The sequence below is a fragment of the Mustelus asterias genome, chromosome 5 (assembly GCF_964213995.1).
Source record: "Mustelus asterias chromosome 5, sMusAst1.hap1.1, whole genome shotgun sequence".
Taxonomy (NCBI): Eukaryota; Metazoa; Chordata; class Chondrichthyes; order Carcharhiniformes; family Triakidae; genus Mustelus; species Mustelus asterias.
This window is the reverse complement of record NC_135805.1, coordinates 42,627,697-42,639,882: the sequence shown is the minus strand read 5'-3', so window position 1 is coordinate 42,639,882 and position 12,186 is coordinate 42,627,697. Positions and strand designations below refer to the sequence as shown.

The 12,186-nt window shown below is 44.4% G+C and overlaps 1 protein-coding gene across 3 annotated transcripts in view; it reads left to right on the top strand.

Annotated features, from left to right (window-relative positions):
* lca5 (lebercilin LCA5) overlaps positions 1-12,186 on the top strand; it is an 84,097-nt gene that overhangs the window by 16,758 nt on the left and 55,153 nt on the right. The gene's annotated exons all lie outside the window — the stretch shown is intronic.

The following is a 12,186-nucleotide window of genomic DNA, read 5'->3' as shown; positions in this document are numbered from 1 at the left end:
TGGTGTAGGGGGTAACATATTAACACAGATGAAGGATTGGTTGACTAACATAACATAAGAACATAAGAAATAGGAGCAGGAGTAGGCCATCTAGCCCCTCGAGCCTGCCCCGCCATTCAATAAGATCATGGCTGATCTGACGTGGATCAGTACCACTTACCCGCCTGATCCCCATAACCCTTAATTCCCTTACCGATCAGGAATCCATCCATCCGCGCTTTAAACATATTCAGCGAGGTAGCCTCCACCACCTCAGTGGGCAGAGAATTCCAGAGATTCACCACCCTCTGGGAGAAGAAGTTCCTCCTCAACTCTGTCTTAAACCGACCCCCCTTTATTTTGAGGCTGTGTCCTCTAGTTTTAACTTCCTTACTAAGTGGAAAGAATCTCTCCGCCTCCACCCTGTCCAGCCCCCGCATTATCTTATAAGTCTCCATAAGATCCCCCCATATCCTTCTAAACTCCAACGAGTACAAACCCAATCTCCTCAGCCTCTCCTCATAATCCAAACCCCTCATCTCCGGTATCAACCTGGTGAACCTTCTCTGCACTCCCTCCAATGCCAATATATCCTTCCTCATATAAGGGGACCAATACTGCACACAGTATTCCAGCTGCGGCCTCACCAATGCCCTGTACAGGTGCATCAAGACATCCCTGCTTTTATATTCTATCCCCCTCGCGATATAGGCCAACATCCCATTTGCCTTCTTGATCACCTGTTGTACCTGCAGACTGGGCTTTTGCGTCTCATGCACAAGGACCCCCAGGTCCCTTTGCACGGTAGCATGTTTTAATTTGTTTCCATTGAGATAGTAATCCCATTTGTTATTATTTCCTCCAAAGTGTATAACCTCGCATTTATCAACGTTATACTCCATTTGCCATATCCTCGCCCACTCACTCAGCCTGTCCAAATCTCTCTGCAGATCTTCTCCGTCCTCCACACGATTCACTTTTCCACTTATCTTTGTGTCGTCTGCAAACTTCGTTACCCTACACTCCGTCCCCTCCTCCAGATCATCTATATAAATGGTAAACAGTTGCGGCCCGAGTACCGATCCCTGCGGCACGCCACTAGTTACCTTCCTCCAACCGGAAAAACACCCATTTATTCCGACTCTTTGCTTCCTGTCGGATAGCCAGTCCCCAATCCACTTTAACACACTACCCCCAACTCCGTGTGCCCTAATCTTCTTCAGCAGCCTTTTACAGAAAGCAGAATCGAGATAAATGGGTCTTTTTTTGTATCGGCAAGCTGTATTGCATAGCCTGTGTGTGTAGTGGAGGCAGGTTCACTTGAGGTATTCAAAAGGGAATTAAATTGTTTTCTGAAAAGGAAGAATGTGCAAAGTTGTCGGGAGAAGGCAGGTGAAGGGCAGTATTAGAGAGCCAATGCAGATATGACAGGCAAGATCGCCTCCTTCTGTGCTGTAACAATTCTGTGATCTTCGGTGGCTTGGTGGCAAATGTTTGATAACACTTCTGTGAAACACCTTTGTTACGTTACAAGGTCCCATTAAAGTAGGGACAGGAGTAACTCATTCAATCCCTTGTGCCTGCGCTGCCATTCAATGAGGTAAATAATAATGTGTCTTCTGACTGCATTTATCTCCATTGGCTCCATATCCCTGAACGCTCTTGGGACAGCGAAAATCTAGTCATTTCAGATTGGGGAGGCATGGGGTGGCACAGTGCTTAGCACTGTTGCTTCACAGTGCCAGGGACCCAGGTTCAATTCCCAGCTTGGGTCACTGTCTGTGTGGAGTTTGCACATTCTCCCGTGTCTGTGTGGGTTTCCTCGGGGTGCTCTGGTTTCCTCCCACAGCCGTTCGCTATGTTGAAACATCTTTTCTCATTTTTGCTGCTTTTTCCAATTATTTTGAATCTATGTCCTCTCATTCTCAATTTCATGAATGGGAACAGTTTCTCCTACCTACTCTGTGAAGACCCTTCATGATTTTGAATACCTCTGTCAAATTTCCCCTCCACTTTCTCCAAGGGAAACACTCTTAACTTCTCCAGTCTATCTTTGTAACTAGAGTTTCTCATCCTTGCAGCCATTCTCATGATTTTTTTCTGCATTGTTTCCAATGCCTTCACATCTTTCTTGTAGTTCGGTGCCTCGGCCTAGATGCAATACTCCAGCTGAGGCTGAACTAGGACTTGAACAGGTTTAGCCTAACTTCCTTGCTCTTGTTCACGATGCCCCTATTAGTAAAGTCTAGGATACTATTTGCTTTATTAATCATTTTCTCAACCTGTCCTACCATCTTCACTGATTCATGCACAAATGCACCTAGGACCCTCTGCTCCTGCCCCCCTTTTAGAGTTGTACACTCTCAATGTTGTCTTTCTATGTTCTCCATTTCACATTTCTCCACATTGAACTTCATCTGCCACTTGTCTGCCCATTTCATCAACTCGTCTATGTCCTTTTTGAAGTTTTGCAGCATCCTCCTCACAAGACTTCCCAGTTTTGTACCAAGTGAAAATGTCAAAATTGTGCCTTGTATGCCAAGGTCTAGTTCATTAATATATATCAGGAGTCTGCAGCAACAACAATCCCACCCAGGCCCTATCCCCGTAACCCCACATATTTACCTGTTACACCTCTAACCTATGCATCCCGGGACACTAAAGGGCAATTCAGCATGGTCAATCAACCTAACCTGCACATCTTTGGACTGTGGGAGGAAACCGCAGCACTCGGAGAAAACCCACACAGACACTGGGAGAATGTGCAAGCTCCACACAGACAGAGACCCAAGCTGGGAATCGAACCTGGGTCCCTGGAGCTGTGAGGCAGCAATGCTAACTACTGTGCCACCGTACCACGTTTGTGCCACCGTGCCGTCCAATAATACTGAATTTTTTGTACAATACATCGGTGACAATCTCTAAGATTACACATTTGAACATGATCGCAGAATTCTTCAAAGGACACATCGTTTGCAGGGGAAAATTTGGGTGTTCTCTTCTGAAAACTAATTTCGGATAGTTTTATCCGCAAGTACTTCTTGAAAAGGAGGTCTTGGGGCTCAGCACGTAGTGCCCTTGCCTCTGAACCAGAGGCTTTGGATTCAAGTCCCACTCCAGGACTGTTAGTCACGAAAGCAGTGTTCGTGATGTGTTCAAAGGTTGATGATCAGCCTGCCAATCCTTCCCCACTATTCCTCAGAGTATGTGTGAAGGTACAAACAAGCAAACGTTTTGACTTTTGTGTCAATTTTCCTGACACATCTGCTGTTAATTGCTTCATAGGATAATAGGATCCCTACAGTGCAGAAGGAGGCCATTCGGCCCATCAGGTCTGCATTGACTCTTTGACAGAGCATCTTACCGAGACCTTAGGCCTGTAACCCCACATATTTACCCCACTAATTCCCCTAACCTATACATCCCTTCTTCTCGCATAGAGGTACTAAATTTGTGGTTTTCTAATCTACTGGGACCTTACCAGAATCTAAAGATTTTTGGAAGATTGCAGGCACTGGACCTAAGGATGCAAACCATCAGCTCCAGGGACTCATCAACATTTAGCCCCCCCCCCCCCCCAGTGGGTTCTGAGCCAGGATGTGGGAGCATGGATGGGATTCCCTCTGGGTTTCCGCCTGCCATGACCGTGCAGCAATTTTAATAGCTTCCCTGGAGATGCTGCTAAGCCTTCCCTACCTTCCGTGCCCAGGCATTTGACACCTTTTTCTCTGGTTGCCGAGTCTTGGCTCAAGAAGTTTCATGCATTGCCTCTTACAGCCGCTGTTGTGCTGTTCCAGTTCCTTAAAAGAGGCCACCCCTCCTGAGTGGTAGGTGGGAGTCCAGCCTTGTGTCAATCAATTCTCGTTAGAGCGTAAAATGGCAGTGGGGTATGTTCACTGGCGACCTCTCAGATGGCAGGACAGACAGTAGCATGCATTCATGTTGAGGACTCCAAGGAGTTATCCTTGGAATCCTCAACATTGAGTCCAGATTGCATGGAGTCTCACAAAATCAGGTCAACCAACTGCTAAATACCACGTACCAAACCCACCCCCCCCTCCCAGCTGATTAGTCAGTACTCCCCCATGTTGAACACCACCTTGAGGAAGGACTGAGGGTGGCAATGCACAGAACGTACTCGGGGTCGGGGACTTCAGTGGCCATCATGAAGAGTGGCTTGGTAGCGTCGAGTCAGAACAAAGTGAGTTGGCCGAGACCTGAAAGACTTGGCTGCTAGACTTGATTTGTAGCATGCGGTGAGGGAACCAGAAAGAGGGAAAAACATACTTGATCACTTCTGCACCAACCTGCCTGCCGCAGATACATCTGCCCATGACAATATCTGTAGGAATGGCAGTCATGATGTGGAGATGCCGGCGTTGGACTGAGGTAAACACAGTAAGAAGTCTAACAACACCAAGTTAAAGTCCAACAGGTTTATTTGGTAGCAAAAGCCACGAGCTTTCGGAACAGCATCAGAGATGGCAGTCTTCAGCCAATCTGACGAAGGGACAGCCTGTTCCGAAAACTCGTGGCTTTTGCTACCAAATAAACCTGTTGGACTTTAACCTGGTGTTGTTGGACTTCTTACTGTAGGAATGGCCACAGCCCTAGTCCTTGCCAAGACAAAGTCCCACCTTCACATTAAGCATACCCCTGTCATGTTGTGTGGCACTACCACTGTGCTAAATGGGATAGATTCCCAACAGAATTTAAGACTGGGCATCCATGAGGCACTGTGTGCCATCGACTGGAATGGCAGAATTGTACTTGACCACACTCTAACCTTATGATCCGGCATATCCTCCACTCTGCTATTACCACCAAGCCAGGGGATCAACCCTGGCTCAATGAAGAGTGCAAGAAGGCATGCCAGGAGCCACACCAGGCATACTTAAAAATGTGGTGCCAACCTGGTGAAAATACAACACTGGACTACTTGTGTGCTAAGCAGCAAGTGATCTCATCCAATTGTGAACATGTGGGTGACAACTAAACAACTAACTGGAGGCTTCACAAATATTCCCATCCTCAATGATGGGGGAGCCCCGCACATCAGTGCAAAAGATAACATTTTCAATAATCTTCAGCCAGAAGTGCCATTTTGGATGATCCATCTCTGCCTCCTCCAGAGGTCTCCAGCATCAGAGATGGCAGTCTTCAGCCAATTTGATTCACCCCACGTGTTATCAGGAAATGGCGGAATATACTGGATACAACAAAGTATATGGGCTCTGACAATCTTCCGCAATAGTACTGAAGACATGTGCTCCAGAACTTGTAGAACCCCTACCCAAACTCTTCCAGTACAGCTGCAACACTGGCATCTACCCAGCAATGTGGAAAATTACCCATGTATGTCCAGTCTACAAAATCAGTATGTCCAGTCCACAAAAAGCAGTACAAATTCAACCCAGCCAATACTGGCCCATCAGTTTGCTCTCAATCATTATTAAAGTAATGGAAAGGGGCCATCAACAGTGCTTTCAGGTGGCGTTTGCTCAGCAATAACCTGCTTACTGACGCTCAGTTTGGGTTCCACCAGGGACACTCAGCTTTTGACCTTATTACAGCCTTGATTCAAGCATGGACAAAAGAGCTGAGCTCCAGAGGTGAGGTGGGAGTGGATGCCTTTGACATCAAGGCCACGCATAGCTTCGAGGAGCCTGAACAAAACTGAAGGCAATGGGAATTGGTGAAAGTTCTCCACTGGTTGGAGTCATGCAGAGCATAAAGGAGGATGTTATGGTTGTTGAAGGTCCATCAGCTCAGTTCCAGGACATGACTGCTGAAGTTTCTCAGTGTAGCCTTCTGGGCCCAACCATCAATGCTGCTTCATCAATGATCTTCCGTCATTAAGTTCAGAAGTGCGGATGTTTGCTAATGAATGCACAGCATTTAGCATCAGTTGTGACTCCTGATATACTGAAGCAATTCATGTCCAAAAGCAGCAAGACCTGGACAACGTTTAGGCTTAGATTGATATGTGGCATGAATATTACTTGTCACTTAAGTGTCAGGCAATGACCATCTCAAACGAAGAATCTTGCCATTGCCCTAAAGTCTTCCATAGGCATATAAATAGTAAAAGGGTGATTAAAGGAGGAGTGGGGCCTATTAAGGACCTAAAAGAATTTACACATGAAGGCTGGGGCATGGCGGAGGTATTAAATGAATATTATGTATCTATCTTATCAAGGAGGGTAGATGTTACCAAAAAAAAGTAACAGACATGAATACTCTGTCCCTGGAAGAATTCAAAATTGATAAGGATGAGGTGTTGAATAAATAGACTGCCAGTACTGCAAGTTGAGACCAGATGAGGTGCATCTAAGGATATTGAAGAGATTAAAGATAGAAATTGCAGGTCATGATCTTCTTAGACTCAGGGAAGGTGCCAAAGGATTAGCAAATTGAAAATGTTACTCCTTTGTTCAAAAAAGATTGCCACGATATTCTCAGCAATTATGAGCCACTCAGTTCAACATCGGTGGTGGGCAAATTCTAGATAGAATTAGTAGTCATATGGACAAATGTGGGTTGATCGGAATCGTGTCTAACTAACTTGCTGCAGTTTTTTGAGGAGGTAACAGGGTCGATGAGAGCAATACTGTTGATGTGGTATACATGGACTTTCAGAAGACCTTTGATAGAGTGCCGCACAACAGATTTGAGAAAGATTGTAGCTCATGGAATAAAAGGGACAGTAACAAAGTGGATACAAAATTGGTTGAATAATAGGAAGCAGGGAGAAATGGTCAGTGGATATTTTTCAGCTGGAGGGAGGTTTGTAGTGGTGTTCCCCTGGGTTTGATATTGGGAATCCTTGCTTTTTCTGATGTATGTTATGAACCAGATCTTGATGTGCAGGGGATAATTTCAAAGTTTGTGGATGACTCAAAACTTGAAAATATTGTAAACTATGAAGAAGAGTGTAGAACCTCAAAATGTCATAGCCAAGTTGGTGGAGTAGTCAGATTGCTGGCAGGCGAAGTTCATTGCAAAGAAGTGTGAGGTGATGCATTTTAATAGGATGAATATGAAAGGACAATACAAAATAAGGGATAAAATTCTTAATGGAATGCAGGAACAGAGGAACCTCGGGTATATCTGGCTTTGTCAAAGGCAAATCGTGCCTTACGAGCCTGGTGGAGTTCTTTGAAAATGTGACTAAACACATTGACGAAGGAAAAGCGATAGATGTGGTTTACATGGACTTCAGCAAGGCGTTCGATAAGGTCCCCCATGCAAGACTTCTCGAGAAAGTGAGAGGGCATGGGATCCAAGGGGCTGTTGCCTTGTGGATTCAGAACTGGCTTGCCTGCAGAAGGCAGAGAGTGGTTGTAGTTGGGTCTTTTTCTGAATGGAGGTCGGTCACCAGTGGAGTGCCCCAGGGATCTGTTCTGGGACCCTTGCTGCTTGTCATTTTCATAAATGACCTGGATGAGGAAGTGGAGGGATGGGTTGGTAAGTTTGCCGATGACACGAAGGTTGGTGGTGTTATGGATAGGTTGGAGGGATGTCAGAAGCTGCAGCATGACATAGATAGGATGCAAGACTGGGCGGAGAAGTGGCAGATGGACTTCAACCAGGATAAATGTGTAGTGGTCCATTTTGGCAGGTCAAATGGGATGAAGGAGTATAATATCAAGGGTAAGACAGTTAGCAGTGTAGAGGATCAGAAGGACCTTGAGGTCCGGGTCCATAGGACTCTTAAATCGGCCTCGCAGGTAGAGGAGGTGGTTAAGAAGGCGTATGGTGTGCTGGCCTTCATCAATCGAGGGATTGAGTTTAAGAGTCGGGAGATAATGATGCAGCTTTATAAGACCCTCATCAGACCCCACTTGGAGTACTGTGCTCAGTTCTGGTCGCCTCATTACAGGAGGGATGCGGAAATGATTGAAAGGGTGCAGAGAAGATTTACAAGGATGTTGCCTGGATTGGTTGGCATGCCTTATGAGGATAGGCTGAGGGAGCTCGGTCTTTTCTCCTTGGAGAGACGAAGGATGAGAGGTGACCTGACAGAGGTGTACAAGATGTTGAGAGGTATAGATCGGGTGGATTCTCGGAGGCTTTTTCCCAGGGCTGAAATGGCTGCTACGAGAGGACACAGGTTTAAGGTGCTGGGGAGTAGGTACAGAGGAGATGTCAGGGGTAAGTTTTTCACTCAGAGGCTGGTGGGTGAGTGGAATCACCTGCCATCAATGGTGGTGGAGGCAAACTCGATAGGGTCTTTTAAGAGACTCCTGGATGATTACATGGGACTTAATAGGATTGAGGGTTACAGGTAAGCCTATATATAAGCCTAGGTAGGTAGGGACATGACCGGCGCAACTTGTGGGCCGAAGGGCCTGTTTGTGCTGTATTTTTTCTATGTTCTATATGTGCATTGAAGGTAGCAGGAAGGGTGGAGAGAGCAGTTAATAAAGTATATAGTATTCTGGGCTTTATTAATGGGACATAAAGTACAACAGCACGGAGGTATTGCTGAACTTATACAAGACACTAGTAAGACCTTAGCTAGAATATTGTGTACAATTCTGAAACCATACAATAGGAAGGATGTGAACTCATTGAAGAGAGCGCAGAAGAGGTTTACAGGATGGTTCCAGTGATGAGAAACTTCAAGTTATGAGGATAGATTGGAGAGCTTGGGACTGTTCTTCTTGGAGAGGAAGAAGGCTAAGCAGATTTGATAGAGACATTCAAAATTAAGAGGGGGCTGGACAGAGGAGATTGGGAGAAACTGTTCCCCCTCATAAAAGAATCAAGAATGAGAGGGCACAGATTTAAAATAATTTGTAAAAGAGGCAAATGTGATGTGAGAAAAATCTTTTCACACACACTGGTTCAGGTCTGGACTACATTGCCTAGAAATGTGATAGAGCAAGTTCAATCGAGGCATTCAATGACTGGCATTAGATGGTACGGGGAAAAGAAAGGGAATGGCACCAAGTCATGATACTCGTTTGGAGAGCTAGTGCAGGCAAAATGGACCAAATGACGACCTCCTGCGCCATAACAATTCTCTGATGACATTCAATGGCATTACCATCACTGAATTCCCCACTATCAAAGTTCTGGGAGTTACCATTGCCCAGAAACTAAATTGGAGTAGCCATATTGTTAGGGTCCTGGACCTGAACCTCAAGGTATATTATGAAACCTGACCCCCAACAATTTTTCTATTTTGGCATAAATGTGAGGATAGGATGCTTTGCTCCAGCAGTAATTCTACTGACAAAATTAGGGATCTTTTATCAAAACAAGCTTTATTCACAACATAGTTTAAATATAACTCTAACAAAGTCAAGCAGCTTAACTTTTACCAGTTAAACAATAGTTGAAAAATGAAAGGAAACAACTCTAATTTTTCACTTATCTCCATTTCAGTTCCAAATAAGCAACATTTCCTCTTCAATGTAAATGACACTTTAAATACATTTAGCAAACTAAGCATACTTGCTATAACTTATGTCAACAGCCTTGAAGCTTTCAGAGAGGTTTTGGTTTTCAGTGCAGCTTGCAGATGTCTGACTTGAAACAACCCCAGCCAGAAACTGAACAGATAGCTGTTTTTCTCTGTCTGCTACATACCTAGCTCCTCCCATTATCCACATTATCATATGACCCTATGCACCTAAACAAAAATCCCAGCTCCATTCCATTAGGAGTAGCAGTGGAAGGGTGTTTTTATGAAATGTAGGTGGTCTGATTTGTAAGCTTGCGGACAACACAAAGATTGGGAGAGCTGCAGACCATGAGGAGGATTGCCAGAGGATATAGATAGGCTGGAGACTTGGGTGGAGAAATGGCAAATGGAATTTAATCTGGACAAATGTGAGGTGATGCATTTTGGAAGGTCTAATGCAAGAGGGAAGTATACCGTAGATGGCAGAACCCTAAGAAGTTTAACATACAAAGGGACCTAGGTGTACTAAGTCCACAGTGCCCTGTAAGTGGCAACACAAGTGGATCAGGTGGCCAAGAAGGTTGCTTGCCTTCATCAGTCGGGGCATAGATAATAAAAATTGGCAAGTCCTGTTGGAGCTGAATAGAACTTTAGTTAGGCCACATTTGGGACATTGTGTACAGTTCTGGTCACTGCACTACCAGAAGTTTGTGGAGACTTTGGAGGGGGTACAGAAAAGGTTTACCAGGATGTTGCCTGTTTTGGAGGATATTAGCTGTGAGGAGAAATTGGACAAACTTAGTATGTTTTCACTTGAACGTTGGAGGCTGAGGGGCATCCTGATAGAAATTTACAAAATTATGAGAGGCTTGGATAGTCAAATCTTTTTCCCAGGGTCGAAATGTTAATTATTAGAGGACATAGATTTGATTTATTATTGCCGCATGTATTAGTATACAGTGAAAAGTATTGTTTCTTGCGTGCTATACTGACAAAGCATACCATTCATAGAGAAGGAAATGAGAGAATGCAGAATGTAGTGTTACAGTCATAGCTAGGTTGTAGAGAAAGATCAACTTAATGCTTGGTAGGTCCATTCAAAAGTCTGATGGCAGCAGGGAAGAAGCTGTTCTTGAGTCGGCTGGTACATGACCTCAGACTTTTGTACCTTTTTCCCAATGGAAGAAGGTGGAAGGAGAGTATGTCCGGGGTGCGTGGGGTCTGCAATGGCTCCTTTGCTGAGGCAATGGGAAGTGTAGACAGAGTCAATAGATGGGAGGCTGGTTTGTGTGATGGATTGGGCTACATCCATGACATTTTGTAGTTTCTTGCGGCCTTGGGCAGAGCAGGAGCCATACCAAGCTTTTTATGGTGCATCTGTAAAAGTTGGTGAGAGTCGTAGTCGACCGGCCAAATTTCCTTAGTCTTCTGAGAAAGTAGAGGTGTTGGTAGGCTTTGTTAACTATAGTGTTGGCATGGGGGGACCAGGATAGGTTGTTGGTGATCTGGATCGCTAAAAACTTGACGCTTTTGACCATTTCTATATAAGCTTAAGGTAAAAGGGGATAAGTTTAAAGGAGCTGTGAGAGGCATGTTTTTTTACACACAGGGTGGCAAGGGCCTGGAATGTGATTCCAGAGGAGGTGGTAAAAGCAGATACAATAGCAACATTTCGGAGGTGTCTTGACACCAACATGAACAGGCAGGGAATAGAGTGATATGGACCCTGCGTAGAGACAAAAGGTTTTTAGTTTAGAAAGGCGTCATGTGTCGACGGAGGCTTGGTGGGCCGAAGGGCCTGTTCCTGTGCTGTACTGTTCCTTGTTCTCTTTGCTCTTTGTTTATGATGTTTGAGTTAACGATGAATGATACAGCATTTATAAATTTGTACCCTGTTTCAAAGTTACAACGCTGGGTTTAACTTTATGACGCACGACAGTGAACAAGTTCAAGTATTCATACATGTGCATTGACATTCTGTGCTGCCCAGCCGATTACCTGACTCAAGGCATTTCTGCTGTTCCAAGACATTTTTACTTGGTGAATCTTTTTATTTCCAAACTTTTTCTTAAAATTTATGTTTTATAATACTTTTTTAAATAATTAATTGAGTACAAAAGTCTGAGTTATTTTGGTGAAAATGGGTTATGGGGCCTCGGTTCAGGAGCCAATTCTCCACTGTAACATTGTTCTGACTGGAAAATTGTCTCCGACGTATAACATCTCGACTTAAGACTCGGTTTTCAGGAGCCAATTGTGTCTTTAGTCTGAGGACTGTCTGTACATCAGCTTTTATGGTAAACTTTGATTCTTCTTCTTGCCATCTCTTTCATTTTCCACTGGGGACCGTAACATAGCTCCATGGTATGAGAGAGCCAAAGTCAGCTGATCTGAGTGGCCCTTTTTAATCTATGCAGATATATACTGTGCACTAATATTTTCTGATGGTAAACAGTGTTGATGTACTTGGAATATCAGTAGGGGTCGCTAGAAAGCAACAAGATGAAATTTCTCTTGTTTGTTTCCTTGTATCTCTTTTCTATTTCTTAATCACCCTCCTTCAACCCAGTAATGCTGGGGTTAATTTTGGCATCACTATTCACCCATCTTAAATTGGCTGATTTAACTGGCCAGTATAGATTTTTATTTAGCTAGATTTTTTTACTCTCTTCCAACATTGTTTGATGGGAGAGTATTTTAGGGACCTCACATTCATTTTGCTTTCAATGCCAGACGTATTCTTGTTGGCATGTCATGTCGGATGTGCTGAATCTCAGCAGTGTTGTCATAGAGAT